Source organism: Pseudophryne corroboree, chromosome 4, assembly GCF_028390025.1.
Source record: "Pseudophryne corroboree isolate aPseCor3 chromosome 4, aPseCor3.hap2, whole genome shotgun sequence".
NCBI lineage: Eukaryota > Metazoa > Chordata > Amphibia > Anura > Myobatrachidae > Pseudophryne > Pseudophryne corroboree.
In genome coordinates this window covers 318,578,699-318,595,382 of record NC_086447.1, presented here as the reverse complement: position 1 = coordinate 318,595,382, position 16,684 = coordinate 318,578,699, and the positions used below count along the sequence as shown (strand labels likewise).

General features: G+C 44.0%; 1 protein-coding gene across 1 annotated transcript in view; it reads right to left on the bottom strand.

Annotated features, from left to right (window-relative positions):
- Positions 1–3,721, bottom strand: part of SOX2 (SRY-box transcription factor 2) — a 296,062-nt gene extending 292,341 nt beyond the window's left edge. Inside the window, exon 1 of the transcript XR_010175942.1 lies at positions 3,639–3,721. The gene's annotated coding sequence lies outside the window, so the exon portion shown is untranslated. The remainder of the gene's footprint in view (positions 1–3,638) is intronic.
- Positions 3,722–16,684: the final 12,963 nt, after the last annotated feature.

The window sequence follows — 16,684 nt, the reverse complement described above, 5'->3', positions numbered from 1 at the left end:
GATACATAGCCCCTTTGTCTGTTGTTGAATGGCGATTTAACAAGTGTATTGTACTACTGACAGGAGAGATCAGCAGCACAGAGGAAAATGAAGCAGTGGTCGCACAGACACAATTACTTATTGCTGGGCATTCTGCCCATGGTTTAAACAGCGGTAACATGTGAAAGAATGAATCAGATTAACTGATCTGTCAAGGATCGCAAACAAAGTATGACAGACAGATCCAATAAAACAGACAGGCCTGATAAAAACAGACAGATGCAATTCTCATAATGTGCAAGCTTAAAGCAGTCTGCTTTGGGACAATAAATAGTTAATCAGACTACAAAACTGAAATCATCCACATCCATCTCAGTCTACTCCATGATTTTATCAGGACACTGAACTTCTGAGTGAAATTACCATTGAGAACCAATAAATGTGTCTGTATATGTTTAACACATATTATACTGACAGATGGTGTGGTATGGTATGCCGGCGGCCGGGCTCCCGGCGACCAGCATACCGGTGCCGGAAGCCCGACTGCCGGCATACCGACAGCGTGGCGAGCGCAAATGAGCCCCTTGCGGGCTTGCTGCGCTCGCCACGATGCGGGCACGTGGTCGTGGACCCCCACGAGGGTGAAAAACTGTTGGTATGCCGGCTGTCGGGATTCCGGCGCCGGTATACTGTGTGCCGGGATCCCGACAGTCGGCAACCTGATGACCACCCCTGACAGATACCTTAATAACATGTCCAATCTCTGCAATCTCTGTGCGTATATAGATATACAAGGGGTATCATAAAGTTTCAATTCTCACCATGAACAGAATGAGATAGAGAGTTTAGGGGGAGATCTACTAACCAGTGATAAAAGTGGAGAAGTGCACCAGTGGAGAAGTTGCCCATGGCAACCAATCAGCATTGACGTAACATTTATAGTTTGCATACCATAAAGTTTACAGGGCAGCTGATTGGTTGCCACGGGCAACTTCTCCATGGCTCACTTCTCCACTTTTATCACTGCTTAGTACATATCCTCCTAAATGTCGTATGTTGATCTTAAAATCTTCTCCACTTAGTCACCCTGCAGAGCCACACATTTCTACTACTGTTTTTTGACCTTCCACAACCCTTCATTATAGAAGTCCTGCAATTACCTCGAGAACCACTGTTTAATTTCCAGAATGACATAATTTGTGTTGTCATATCGCCTAAGCCAATGTGGCTTCTTCAGCTCATGGAAGAGAAAGAAGTCGCTGGGTGCGCGATCAGGTGAATAGGGAGGATTGGGCAAAATTTGTTAGCCACACCTGTCGGCTTCCATAGTGGATGCCTGGGCGGAATGTGCAGGTGCATTGTTGGCTAGGATACGGATGCCTTTGCTGATTATACTACAGTGTTTTTCATTCACAGCATCTTGCAATACCTGCAGAAGGGTGTAGTAGTAAATGCTGGTGAAGGTCTGACCCTTTAAAAAGTAATCCGTTAGGACAGTCCCAAAAATGCACAGCATGACCTTAGCCTGTTTTTTTTTTTTTTTTTTTTTTTTGGGGGGGGGGGGGGGGGGGGGTCCACTCATTACTCATTTCTTTGGTATCCGTATTGTACAGGTAGACACAGCATTCATCCATAGTCATGAAACATGCAAAGAAATTCTCATCATCTGGTGTCAACAGTCAACATCCACTGCGAGTGTGAAATTGATTGTGAAATGGGGTCAGCAAGTGAGGAACCTATCGTGATGACACCTTAGACATGTGCAGTTACTCATGTTTGTTAGTTTATTAGAGTGGAGCAGGGTGAATAGTTTAATTTTAAACACAGGAGATGATAATTGATTTAGGAAACACAATAGTGCCCCAATGTCTCCTGTTCTTCTGGATGGAATAGGTATTGATCAGGTGGAGTCTTTTACATTTTTAGGGATTTTAATTTCAAATTCTTTGTCTTGGTCTTTAAACTCAAAATTTTTGATAAAGAAGGTGCAGCAACGTCTTTTTTTCTTGAGGAAATTAAAATCTGCTAGTGTGAGTAAAGGGACTTTGTTAATTTTTTATTGTAGTGTTGTGGAGAGTGTATTGACCTACGGGATTGCCGTATTGTTCGGAAATTGTACTGATGTTGCAGAGCGAAAGGCCCTGGATCGGGTGGTTAGGACAGCGGGTAGGGTAATCGGTGTCAGGTTGCCCGGTTTTTATGAGATATATGAAAAGAGGATCTTTAAGAAATCTATGGCCACTTGGGGGGATTCTAGTCATCCTAACTACCCAATCTTTTCAAGATTGCCATCAAATAGACGCTTTAGGGCTGTTTAATCATGCACAATGAGGTTGCACAACAGCTTCTTTCCGAGCGCAGTACATATGTTAAATTGTCAAAATGTTTCAATTGTAGGTCTTGAAATGTAACTTGCATGTCTACGTCTATGTTATGTGATATGGTTTTGCTTGATTTTTTCGTTTACATCCCTTGGAGTTTGTTAATGACCATAAAGATTTTATTATTTTTATGTATAATCTTCTACACACCTCCATAACTAAGATCAACTTCTATCATGAGCACTTCAATGGTTAGTCATTTGTCTTGAGGACAAGAACTTCCAGTTTTTTCACTTTGTTAAGATCATCCTTGATTGAGGCTCATCTGAGAGGGACATGTGTCCAGTGTGCAAGTTCCTTTTCCACTTCACAACAGTGTCATATGATGGGCTTTCATCACCATAAACAGCCACTTTTTCATCATGGATTTGTCGGGGAGCTGTTAACCTTCAAATGGAGGAACTTAATAACACTGCGGCCTTCAATTTTGTCCATCATGCATAGAAACATAGAATTTGACGGCAGATAAGAACCACTTGGCCCATCTAGTCTGCCCCTTGATACTATATTTAGCCTTTGGGTTTTTTGAGACCCAAGTGCATGATTTTGCATTTTTTAGCATTAAACTGTAGTTGCCACGTTCTTGACCATTTCTCAAGCCTACCTAGGTCATCAATCATTTGTTTTACCCCTCCCGGTGTGTCTACCCTGTTGCAAATCTTTGTATCATCTGCAAAAAGGCATACTTTCCCTTTAATACCATTTGCAATGTCACCAACAAAGATATTAAAGAGAACTGGTCCGAGTACAGATCCCTGGGGTACTCCACTGGTAACATTTCCCTCCATAGATTGTACTCCATTAACTACAACTGTTTCCTATCCTGCATCCAGGTTCTTATCCATTTATCTGTTTTGTAATCCACCCCCACGCTTTCAAGTTTATTTAGCAGTCTGCGATGTGGGACAGTGTCAAATGCCTTACTAAAGTCTAGATATGCTACATCTACAGCTCCCCCTTGATCTATTATTTTCATCACAGAGTCAAATTATTATTGCATATGCATATTACTAATATTAAATCATATTACTGACATCTACCACCTCTAGAATCTAAACAAGTTAACATTTAGTAACTTTCATTTACAACATCATGCACATGATTATCTTGATCAAATTACATCTGTATATCTCAATAACTTCAAGATGATAAATAAAACTTTATGATACCCCCTTGTACACTAGATAGATAGATAATTTAATTAGATATATAGAGATAGATAGATAGACAGACAGATAGATTGCACATGTGTGATTCACAGCGGAATCCAAGTGTTACCTCTGCTCTTCCACCAGAGCTGTATGGTGCATCCACTGCTGCTGCTACAGAGTTAATCTGCTCTGTCCCAGGATTATGTCCTGCAGCAAGTGACGGTGCACCCAACGCTGCGGCTGAACTGTGAGATGAAACCCGCCAGTGAACGCTGATTCTGCATGCAGCAGATGACTGAATGACAGCATAGATGGAACCCTGTCAATTCACTGCGGGCTCTGATCCTTGTACACTGGCAGAGAGCGCTATTTATATACTGTAATTATGTAAGTTGTGTATGTTTATATACACACACACACACACACACACACACACACACACACTAACTAGCACACACACCATATTTGTTTTCCCTTTTTTTTTTAATTAGGGGGCACCAAACTCCAACTTGCGTCCGGGCAACTGGGATGAAGTTACACCCCTGGACACATGTTTGCATTCATTGCATACTTGTGTCATTTATTGCAGTTATCCTGTGTACAACAAAGATACTAAAGTCATTTTATTAACTCAAATCAATGTATCCGTATACAGATCATGCCCTTCTCTGGCAGAACTGATCTAAAATACAAGGTCATGTAGGAGATCATTTATAGTTGAGTCACACAATAAAACAGGAGGCATTTGATATGCCGGCTGTCGGGATTCCGGCGCTCAGCATACCAGCGCCGAGATACCGACAGCCGGCATACCGACAACTATTCTCCTTCTTGGCAGGTCCACATCACCCCTCGAGGGAGAATAAATAGCGCGCCACCGTGCCCACAGCATGGCGAGCGCAGTGAGCCCACAAGGGGCTATTTTGCGCTCGCCCCGCTTCCGGCATGCCGGCGGTCAGGATCCCGGTGCCAGTATGCTGGCATAACGTAGTAGACCCCAATAAAACACCTTCATTTTGCAACTATGCATCTAGATGGTTCCAGCCAGCACCCATCAAGATGAATGCCTACTTTATACTCTCAGAAGACAGATCTACAGAGGAGAACTCTGGAAAAGTGTACACATCACATCAAAATGCAAAGTCAACCACTTTACAGCTACTCCTTTTAACATAATAAGGACAAGGCCAGCACCAAACAAATGCAGCACTCAGACTCAGACCATAAAGCGTTTATAAAGATTCTGGATTCTGTGATCTGAATAAAAAGAGTCATATATAAAATGCGGGACTAGATTTCCATTAAAACTTTTTAAACTTAAAATTAAAATGTGTAACACAATATAACATGCATTATTTTTTTAGCAAATATTCTATAATAGCAGAATTGTCCTTTAGCAGGTAGAAAAACAATAGGAAATAATTTAAATAATTTGCATTCATTTGATATCACCAGGATCACTTTCGGGTGTTTAAATACACAATGTCGTTATTAGAACAGTGGCTCTTAACTAATGGTCGTACAAGCTGTATTTCAGCCACTAAATTGCAGAGATCTCTATAAAGTCTTATTTGTGAGAATGACTAATAGTGCAGTGTGTCCTATGATCCAATAAGATGGAAACTGGCTTCGAGCAGTCTCTAATAGACATGTGGTATATTAGTTAGGTATTGAGATATGCAAAACACACAAAAAATATTGGATAAGACTGGCACACAACTGCCCCACTCCTTATATAGCCATTGTTCAATCTAATCCACCAGGGTTACTGCTCCAGTGATAACAAGATCAAATTTCTCATGCAATAAAAAGCAAACAGGAACAAAGTATAGTACTGCATAGAAAAATCTTATCCTCCTCTGTGTGTACAAAGTGGGAGAGAAGTGCTTCCTAGGAGAACCAAATCTAAGCTTACCATACTATCTATTTAAACATGGGCACTAATAAATTACACAGGTTCTGTGGTTGGCTGACTACAAGCCTGCATTTCACCCGATTTTAATCAGCCACAGAACCTGTGTATCCATGAGCGTCCCAGGTAAAAGGGATAGTATGGTGTGCATAACCATATCCAAATCAGAGGTGAAAAAAGCAGGAGGATATCAGTGAATATACCACCTGAATTCAATGCTTACAAGAAATCCATAGTAAAGGGTCCATCAAAGTATCTTTAACAGGATACTCCAATCATGGCAGAAAGTGGTGACAACATAGTACAGAGGGGGAGCCGGTTAGCACATATCAACATACAAGCAGAGATGTATGTGTAACATGTGCTGGCAGCAGGTCCCCGGGTATCAGAAGCACTGTGTCTATTACAGGCGCCGTGCAGCACCCTGGGCTCAACATTTGGCATAACTCTCCTTCTAAGCCTACCCACAGACTCCCATTTGCTACGATTTGCTAGAGTCTGGGGGCCGGCTTTGAAGGAGACTGCAGCTGAATGCTGCCTAACTACAGCTATCATCCCTTAATTGATCAGGACTGATATCTGCAGTCCAAGGTTTCTCTGATGCCCCCTACACATTCGGCGATCCACCACCGAGCTGCCCGACGGCGGATACGGCCGACGGGTGAGCCGGTGGCGGGGGGGAAGGTGATGGGGGGAGTGAAGTTTCTTCACTTTCCCCATCACTCAGCTCCATAGCACTGCATGCTAATATGGACGAGATTGTCCATATTGGCCTGCATGCACAAGCGACCTGGCACCAACGATGAACGAGCGCGGGGATGCGCATCGTTCATCGTTGGTGCCTACACACTGAACGTTATGAATGAGTTCTCGTTCATTAATGAATGAGAACGTTCATATCGTTCATTGTTATTGCCCAGTATGTAGGACCTTTAAGTGCATTAAAGCCTAGCTGTTGGTGTCAGTCATAGTGCACTCATTTTCTATAAACATTTCTGAAATGTATTTGATTTCTTACTGTTTCTGGAACAAGTTATAATAATTAAATATTATACTCCATATAAGGTGGCAGTACGTTATACTGTTAGGTATGAGAATAAACACCTGGGCCCCTTGGAAAAAGCTTCGCCCCTTATTTGGCTGTCATAATACCTAATCTTGAGGCTCACCATTATGTATTGTTATGTATTCCAGCAACTTGTACATAATTGCACAGAAATCCTACAGGACTTGATAATATATAACATCCATACTCCTGTATTATTCATGTTTGACAAACTCTTTTTAAAAGTTATAATAGAGGAAGACCTCTGATAGTGAGATATCTGCCCCTGATGCTTTGTTATGGTGCTGAAGCAGGGTTTCCTATATTGACCTACTACTACTATATAGGTCAAATTCACTTTGCCCTAGCAGTCCAGTTTTTAAGTATATCTCTGCTTTAATTAGTATCTCAGTCATTTTGCTGAAACACAGATAGCCTTAAAATCCGGACTGTTAAGGTGGCATCAGGTGGCATCAGATCCGATGGGAAACATTTAGCTAGTGGTAAGTTGACCCAATTTAATTTTTCTAAATTTAAGTACAGTATTTGGTCTTTAAGATTAGTTATTTTTGCTAGGCAGACATCAAAGCTAGTTAAGTGTAATCAGCGTCCAAAGTCCATCAATGTAATATATGAATCTTGCTGCACAGAACAGTTCCTATTTGCTACTAGTTAGGAAAATATTTACTTTTAGCTTAAACATTTTTACAGACCCTGTCACATACTAAATAGTACTGTGTGAGTATATAAGAAACGGCTGTGATTCTATTACCCCACTTCTTGGAAGATAGCTTAGGACTAAAACTTGCCGTGTATGTAAATTAGTGATGAGCGGGTTCGGTTTCCGAGAAACCGAACCCACCCGAGCTTTACATTTTTTTACACGGGTCCGAGCAGACTCGGATCCTCCCGCCTTGCTCGGCTAACCCGAGCGCGCCCAAACGTCATCATCCCGCTGTCGGATTCACGCGAGATTCGGATTCTATATAAGCAGCCGCGCGTCGCCGCCATTTTCACACGTGCATTGAGATTGATAGGGAGAGGACGTGGCTGGTGTCCTCTCCGTTTATATAGTTAATTATTAATAGTATACTACACAGGTGATCTGATTGCTTAGCTTATTGTGGGGAGGATTGGGGACTGGGGAGCAGCTGTTAGGAGGAGTACAGTGCAGAGTTTTGCTAGTTTTTTATCCGTTCTCTTCCTGAAAAAAACGCTCCATACCATATCTGTGCTCAGTGTGCTGCATGATATACATCTGTGCTGAGTGCTCACACTGCCTAATTGTGGGGACTGGGGAGCAGTTATAGCAGGAGTACAGTGCACAGTTTTGCTGACAGTGACCACCAGTATACGTTTGTCTGCCTGAAAAACACCCCTGTGGTAGAGATGAGCGCCTGAAATTTTTCGGGTTTTGTGTTTTGGTTTTGGGTTCGGTTCCGCGGCCGTGTTTTGGGTTCGAACGCGTTTTGGCAAAACCTCACCGAATTTTTTTTGTCGGATTCGGGTGTGTTTTGGATTCGGGTGTTTTTTTCAAAAAACACTAAAAAACAGCTTAAATCATAGAATTTGGGGGTCATTTTGATCCCAAAGTATTATTAACCTCAAAAACCATAATTTACACTCATTTTCAGTCTATTCTGAATACCTCACACCTCACAATATTATTTTTAGTCCTAAAATTTGCACCGAGGTCGCTGTGTGAGTAAGATAAGCGACCCTAGTGGCCGACACAAACACCGGGCCCATCTAGGAGTGGCACTGCAGTGTCACGCAGGATGTCCCTTCCAAAAAACCCTCCCCAAACAGCACATGACGCAAAGAAAAAAAGAGGCGCAATGAGGTAGCTGTGTGAGTAAGATTAGCGACCCTAGTGGCCGACACAAACACCGGGCCCATCTAGGAGTGGCACTGCAGTGTCACGCAGGATGGCCCTTCCAAAAAACCCTCCCCAAACAGCACATGACGCAAAGAAAAAAAGAGGCGCAATGAGGTAGCTGACTGTGTGAGTAAGATTAGCGACCCTAGTGGCCGACACAAACACCGGGCACATCTAGGAGTGGCACTGCAGTGTCACGCAGGATGTCCTTTCCAAAAAACCCTCCCCAAACAGCACATGACGCAAAGAAAAAAAGAGGCGCAATGAGGTAGCTGTGTGAGTAAGATTAGCGACCCTAGTGGCCGACACAAACACCGGGCCCATCTAGGAGTGGCACTGCAGTGTCACGCAGGGTGTCCCTTCCAAAAAACCCACCCCAATCAGCACATGATGCAAAGAAAAAGAAAAGAAAAAAGAGGTGCAAGATGGAATTATCCTTGGGCCCTCCCACCCACCCTTATGTTGTATAAACAAAACAGGACATGCACACTTTAACCAACCCATCATTTCAGTGACAGGGTCTGCCACACGACTGTGACTGATATGACGGGTTGGTTTGGACCCCCCCCAAAAAAGAAGCAATAAATCTCTCCTTGCACAAACTGGCTCTACAGAGGCAAGATGTCCACCTCATCTTCACCCTCCGATATATCACCGTGTACATCCCCCTCCTCACAGATTATCAATTCGTCCCCACTGGAATCCACCATCTCAGCTCCCTGTGTACTTTGTGGAGGCAATTGCTGCTGGTCAATGTCTCCGCGGAGGAATTGATTATAATTCATTTTAATGAACATCATCTTCTCCACATTTTCTGGATGTAACCTCGTACGCCGATTGCTGACAAGGTGAGCGGCGGCACTAAACACTCTTTCGGAGTACACACTTGTGGGAGGGCAACTTAGGTAGAATAAAGCCAGTTTGTGCAAGGGCCTCCAAATTGCCTCTTTTTCCTGCCAGTATTTATTATTATTATTATCCTTTATTTATATGGCGCCACAAGGGTTCCGCAGCGCCCGATTACAGAGTACAAATGCACATAAAAAACAGGAAAAAAGTGACTTACAGTTGAATACAATATAGGACAAGTACAGGGCAACTAAGCATAACTACACCAGTAAACAGAGATAAGTTCCAGGTGGTCAAAAAACTGTGGGATCTGGGCAGTTGAGGATTATTAAAGTAAGAAAAGTATAAGCACATGAGGGAAGAGGGCCCTACTCGTGAGAGCTTACATTCTAAGGTATAAAGTCTAAAGTATAAGTACGGACTGTGTGACGTGCCTACTTGGATGCGGTCACTCAAATAATCCTCCACCATTCTATCAATGTTGAGAGAATCATATGCAATGACAGTAGACGACATGTCCGTAATCGTTGTCAGGTCCTTCAGTCCGGACCAGATGTCAGCATCAGCAGTCGCTCCAGACTGCCCTGCATCACCGCCAGCGGGTGGGCTCGGAATTCTGAGCCTTTTCCTCGCACCCCCAGTTGCGGGAGAATGTGAAGGAGGAGATGTTGACAGGTCGCGTTCCGCTTGACTTGACAATTTTGTCACCAGCAGGTCTTTCAACCCCAGCAGACCTGTGTCTGCCGGAAAGAGAGATCCAAGGTAGGCTTTAAATCTAGGATCGAGCACGGTGGCCAAAATGTAGTGCTCTGATTTCAACAGATTGACCACCCGTGAATCCTTGTTAAGCGAATTAAGGGCTGCATCCACAAGTCCCACATGCCTAGCGGAATCGCTCCGTGTTAGCTCCTCCTTCAATGCCTCCAGCTTCTTCTGCAAAAGCCTGATGAGGGGAATGACCTGACTCAGGCTGGCAGTGTCTGAACTGACTTCACGTGTGGCAAGTTCAAAGGGCATCAGAACCTTGCACAACGTTGAAATCATTCTCCACTGCACTTGAGACAGGTGCATTCCACCTACTATATATCGTGCTCAATTGTATAGGCTTGAATGGCCTTTTGCTGCTCCTCCAACCTCTGAAGCATATAGAGGGTTGAATTCCACCTCGTTACCACTTCTTGCTTCAGATGATGGCAGGGCAGGTTCAGTAGTTTTTGGTGGTGCTCCAGTTTTCTGTACGTGGTGCCTGTACGCCGAAAGTGTCCCGCAATTCTTCTGGCCACCGACAGCATCTCTTGCACGCCCCTGTCGTTTTTTTAAAAATTCTGCACCACCAAATTCAAGGTATGTGCAAAACATGGGACGTGCTGGAATTGGCCCAGATTTAATGCACACACAATATTGCTGGCGTTGTCCGATGCCACAAATCCACAGGAGAGTCCAATTGGGGTAAGCCATTCCGCGATGATCTTCCTCAGTTGCCGTAAGAGGTTTTCAGCTGTGTGCGTATTCTGGAAAGCGGTGATACAAAGCGTAGCCTGCCTAGGAAAGAGTTGGCGTTTGCGAGATGCTGCTACTGGTGCCGCCGCTGCTGTTCTTGCGGCGGGAGTCCATACATCTACCCAGTGGGCTGTCACAGTCATATAGTCCTGACCCTGCCCTGCTCCACTTGTCCACATGTCCGTGGTTAAGTGGACATTGGGTACAGCTGCATTTTTTAGGACACTGGTGACTCTTTTTCTGAGGTCTGTGTACATTTTCGGTATCGCCTGCCTAGAGAAATGGAACCTAGATGGTATTTGGTACCGGGGACACAGTACCTCCAACAAGTCTCTAGTTGGCTCTGCAGTAATGATGGATACCGGAACCACGTTTCTCACCACCCAGGATGCCAAGGCCTCAGTTATCCGCTTTGCAGTAGGATGACTGCTGTGATATTTCATCTTCCTCGCAAAGGACTGTTGAACAGTCAATTGCTTACTGGAAGTAGTACAAGTGGGCTTACGACTTCCCCTCTGGGATGACCATCGACTCCCAGCGGCAACAACAGCAGCGCCAGCAGCAGTAGGCGTTACACGCAAGGATGCATCGGAGGAATCCCAGGCAGGAGAGGACTCGTCAGACTTGCCAGTGACATGGCCTGCAGGACTATTGGCATTCCTGGGGAAGGAGGAAATTGACACTGAGGGAGTTGGTGGGGTGGTTTGCGTGAGCTTGGTTACAAGAGGAAGGGATTTACTGGTCAGTGGACTGCTTCCGCTGTCACCCAAAGTTTTTGAACTTGTCACTGACTTATTATGAATGCGCTGCAGGTGACGTATAAGGGAGGATGTTCCGAGGTGGTTAACGTCCTTACCCCTACTTATTACAGCTTGACAAAGGGAACACACGGCTTGACACCTGTTGTCCGCATTTGTGGTGAAATACCTCCACACCGAAGAGCTGATTTTTTTGGTATTTTCACCTGGCATGTCAACGGCCATATTCCTCCCACGGACAACAGGTGTCTCCCCGGGTGCCTGACTTAAACAAACCACCTCACCATCAGAATCCTCCTGGTCAATTTCCTCCCCAGCGCCAGCAACACCCATATCCTCCTCATCCTGGTGTACTTCAACACTGACATCTTCAATCTGACTATCAGGAACTGGACTGCGGGTGCTCCTTCCAGCACTTGCAGGGGGCATGCAAATAGTGGAAGGCGCATGCTCTTCACGTCCAGTGTTGGGAAGGTCAGGCATCGCAAACGACACAATTGGACTCTCCTTGTGGATTTGGGATTTCAAAGAACGCACAGTTCTTTGCGGTGCTTTTGCCAGCTTGAGTCTTTTCAGTTTTCTAGCGAGAGGCTGAGTGCTTCCATCCTCATGTGAAGCTGAACCACTAGCCATGAACATAGGCCAGGGCCTCAGCCGTTCCTTGCCACTCCGTGTGGTAAATGGCATATTGGCAAGTTTACGCTTCTCCTCCGACAATTTTATTTTAGGTTTTGGAGTCCTTTTTTTTCTGATATTTGGTGTTTTGGATTTGACATGCTCTGTACTATGACATTGGGCATCGGCCTTGGCAGACGACGTTGCTGGCATTTCATCGTCTCGGCCATGACTAGTGGCAGCAGCTTCAGCACGAGGTGGAAGTGGATCTTGATCTTTCCCTAATTTTGGAACCTCAACTTTTTTGTTCTCCATATTTTATAGGCAGAACTAAAAGGCACCTCAGGTAAACAATGGAGATGGATGGATTGGATACTAGTATACAATTATGGACGGACTGCCACGGTTAGGTGGTATAAAAAAACCACGGTTAGGTGGTATATATTATAATAATAATACAATTATGGATGGACGGACTGCCTGCCGACACAGAGGTAGCCACAGCCGTGAACTACCGCACTGTACACTGGTTGATAAAGAGATAGTAGTATACTCGTAACAATTAGGATGACACTATGACGGTATAAAGAATGAAAAAAAAACCACGGTTAGGTGGTAGGTATATAATAATAAATAATACAATTCTGGTCGGACGGACTGCCTGCCGTGTGCCGACACAGAGGTAGCCACAGCCGTGAACTACCGCACTGTACACTGGTTGATAAAGAGATAGTAGTATACTCGTAACAATTAGGATGACACTATGACGGTATAAAGAATGAAAAAAAAAACCACGGTTAGGTGGTAGGTATATAATAATAAATAATACAATTCTGGTCGGACGGACTGCCTGCCGTGTGCCGACACAGAGGTAGCCACAGCCGTGAACTACCGCACTGTACACTGGTTGATAAAGAGATAGTAGTATACTCGTAACAATTAGGATGACACTATGACGGTATAAAGAATGAAAAAAAAACCACGGTTAGGTGGTAGGTATATAATAATAAATAATACAATTCTGGTCGGACGGACTGCCTGCCGTGTGCCGACACAGAGGTAGCCACAGCCGTGAACTACCGCACTGTACACTGGTTGATAAAGAGATAGTAGTATACTCGTAACAATTAGGATGACACTATGACGGTATAAAGAATGAAAAAAAAAACCACGGTTAGGTGGTAGGTATATAATAATAAATAATACAATTCTGGTCGGACGGACTGCCTGCCGTGTGCCGACACAGAGGTAGCCACAGCCGTGAACTACCGCACTGTACACTGGTTGATAAAGAGATAGTAGTATACTCGTAACAATTAGGATGACACTATGACGGTATAAAGAATGAAAAAAAAACCACGGTTAGGTGGTAGGTATATAATAATAAATAATACAATTCTGGTCGGACGGACTGCCTGCCGTGTGCCGACACAGAGGTAGCCACAGCCGTGAACTACCGCACTGTACACTGGTTGATAAAGAGATAGTAGTATACTCGTAACAATTAGGATGACACTATGACGGTATAAAGAATGAAAAAAAAAACCACGGTTAGGTGGTAGGTATATAATAATAAATAATACAATTCTGGTCGGACGGACTGCCTGCCGTGTGCCGACACAGAGGTAGCCACAGCCGTGAACTACCGCACTGTACACTGGTTGATAAAGAGATAGTAGTATACTCGTAACAATTAGGATGACACTATGACGGTATAAAGAATGAAAAAAAAAACCACGGTTAGGTGGTAGGTATATAATAATAAATAATACAATTCTGGTCGGACGGACTGCCTGCCGTGTGCCGACACAGAGGTAGCCACAGCCGTGAACTACCGCACTGTACACTGGTTGATAAAGAGATAGTAGTATACTCGTAACAATTAGGATGACACTATGACGGTATAAAGAATGAAAAAAAAACCACGGTTAGGTGGTAGGTATATAATAATAAATAATACAATTCTGGTCGGACGGACTGCCTGCCGTGTGCCGACACAGAGGTAGCCACAGCCGTGAACTACCGCACTGTACACTGGTTGATAAAGAGATAGTAGTATACTCGTAACAATTAGGATGACACTATGACGGTATAAAGAATGAAAAAAAAACCACGGTTAGGTGGTAGGTATATAATAATAAATAATACAATTCTGGTCGGACGGACTGCCTGCCGTGTGCCGACACAGAGGTAGCCACAGCCGTGAACTACCGCACTGTACTGTGTCTGCTGCTAATATAGACTGGTTGATATTTAAAGAGATATTAGTAGTATACAACAATACTATACTGGTGGTCAGGCACTGGTCACCACTCCTGCAGCAAAAGTGTGCACTGTTAATTAATATAATTGTACTCCTGGCTCCTGCTAACAACCTGCAGTGCTCCCCAGTCTCCCCCACAATTAATTATAAGCTTTTAATTTATACATTGATGACTGTGCAGCACACTGGGCTGAGCTGAGTGCACACAGACTGAGTCACACTGTGTGACTGACTGTGCTGTGTATCGTTTTTTTTTTCAGGCAGAGAACGGATATAGCAGAGAGAAGTGAACGGATATATTATTATTATATTAAATAAAAGTTAACTAGCAACTGCACTGGTCACTGACTGTGGTAAACTAACTCTGTCTGCGACTCTGCACAATCTCTCTCTCTCTATCTAATCTATCTCTATTCTAATGGAGAGGACGCCAGACACGTCCTCTCCCTATCAATCTCAATGCACGAGTGAAAATGGCGGCGACGCGCGGCTCCTTATATAGAATCCGAGTCTCGCGATAGAATCCGAGCCTCGCGAGAATCCGTTAGCGTCATGATGACGTTCGGGCGCGCTCGGGTTAACCGAGCAAGGCGGGAAGATCCGAGTCGCTCGGACCCGTGAAAAAAAACATGAAGTTCGGGCGGGTTCGGATTCCGAGGAACCGAACCCGCTCATCTCTACCCTGTGGTGGCTTTTTTTTATACTACTTTAGCAGTCTGCTGACAGTGTCCACCAGGTCCATTATACTGTATATAGCAGTACGGTAGGCCACTGCTGTACCTACCTCTGTGTCGTCACTCGTCGTCCATAAGTATACTATAGTATCCATCCATCTACATTGTATACCTGTGGTGTCTTTTTTTTTTTATACTATAAACGCAGTCTGATGACAGTGTCCACCAGGTCCATTATACTGTATATAGCAGTACAGTAGGCCACTGCTGTACCTACCTCTGTGTCGTAACTCGTCGTCCATAAGTATACTATAGTATCCATCCATCTACATTGTAAACCTGTGGTGTCTTTTTTTTTATACTATTAAAAGCGCAGTCTGCTGACAGTGTCCACCAGGTCCATTATACTGTATATAGCAGTGCGGTAGGCCACTGCTGTACCTACCTCTGTGTCGTCACTCGTCGTCCATAAGTATACTATAGTATCCATCCATCTACATTGTATACCTGTGGTGTCTTTTTTTTTATACTATAAACGCAGTCTGCTGACAGTGTCCACCAGGTCCATTATACTGTATATAGCAGTGCGGTAGGCCACTGCTGTACCTACCTCTGTGTCGTCACTCGTCGTCCATAAGTATACTATAGTATCCATCCATCTACATTGTATACCTGTGGTGTCTTTTTTTTTATACTATAAACGCAGTCTGCCGACGGTGTCCACCAGGTCCATTATACTGTATATAGCAGTACGGTAGGCCACTGCTGTACCTACCTCTATGTCGTCACTCGTCGTCCATAAGTGTACTATAGTAACCATCCATCTACATTGTATACCTGTGGTGTCTTTTTTTTTATACTATAAACGCAGTCTGCTGACAGTGTCTACCAGGTCCATTATACTGTATATAGCAGTACGGTAGGCCACTGCTGTACCTACCTCTGTGTCATCACTCGTCGTCCATAAGTATACTATAGTATCCATCCATCTACATTGTATACCTGTGGTGTCTTTTTTTTTATACTATAAACGCAGTCTGCTGACAGTGTCCACCAGGTCCATTATACTGTATATAGCAGTACGGTAGGCCACTGCTGTACCTACCTCTGTGTCGTCACTCGTCGTCCATAAGTATACTATAGTATCCATCCATCTACATTGTATACCTGTGGTGTCTCTTTTTTTATACTATAAACGCAGTCTGCTGACAGTGTCCACCAGGTCCATTATACTGTATATAGCTGTACGGTAGGCCACTGCTGTACCTACCTCTGTGTCGTCACTCATCGTCCATAAGTATACTATAGTATCCATCCATCTACATTGTATACCTGTTGTGTCTTTTTTTTAATACTATAAACGCAGTCTGCTGACAGTGTCCACCAGGTCCATTATACTGTATATAGCAGTACGGTAGGCCACTGCTGTACCTACCTCTGTGTCGTCCCTCGTCGTCCATAAGTATACTATAGTATCCATCCATCTACATTGTACACCTGTGGTGTCTTTTTTTTTTTATACTATAAACGCAGTCTGCTGACAGTGTCCACCAGGTCCATTATACTGTATATAGCAGTACGATAGGCCACTGCTGTACCTACCTCTGTGTCGTCACTCGTCGTCCATAAGTATACTATAGTATCCATCCATCTACATTGTATACCTCTGGTGTCTTTT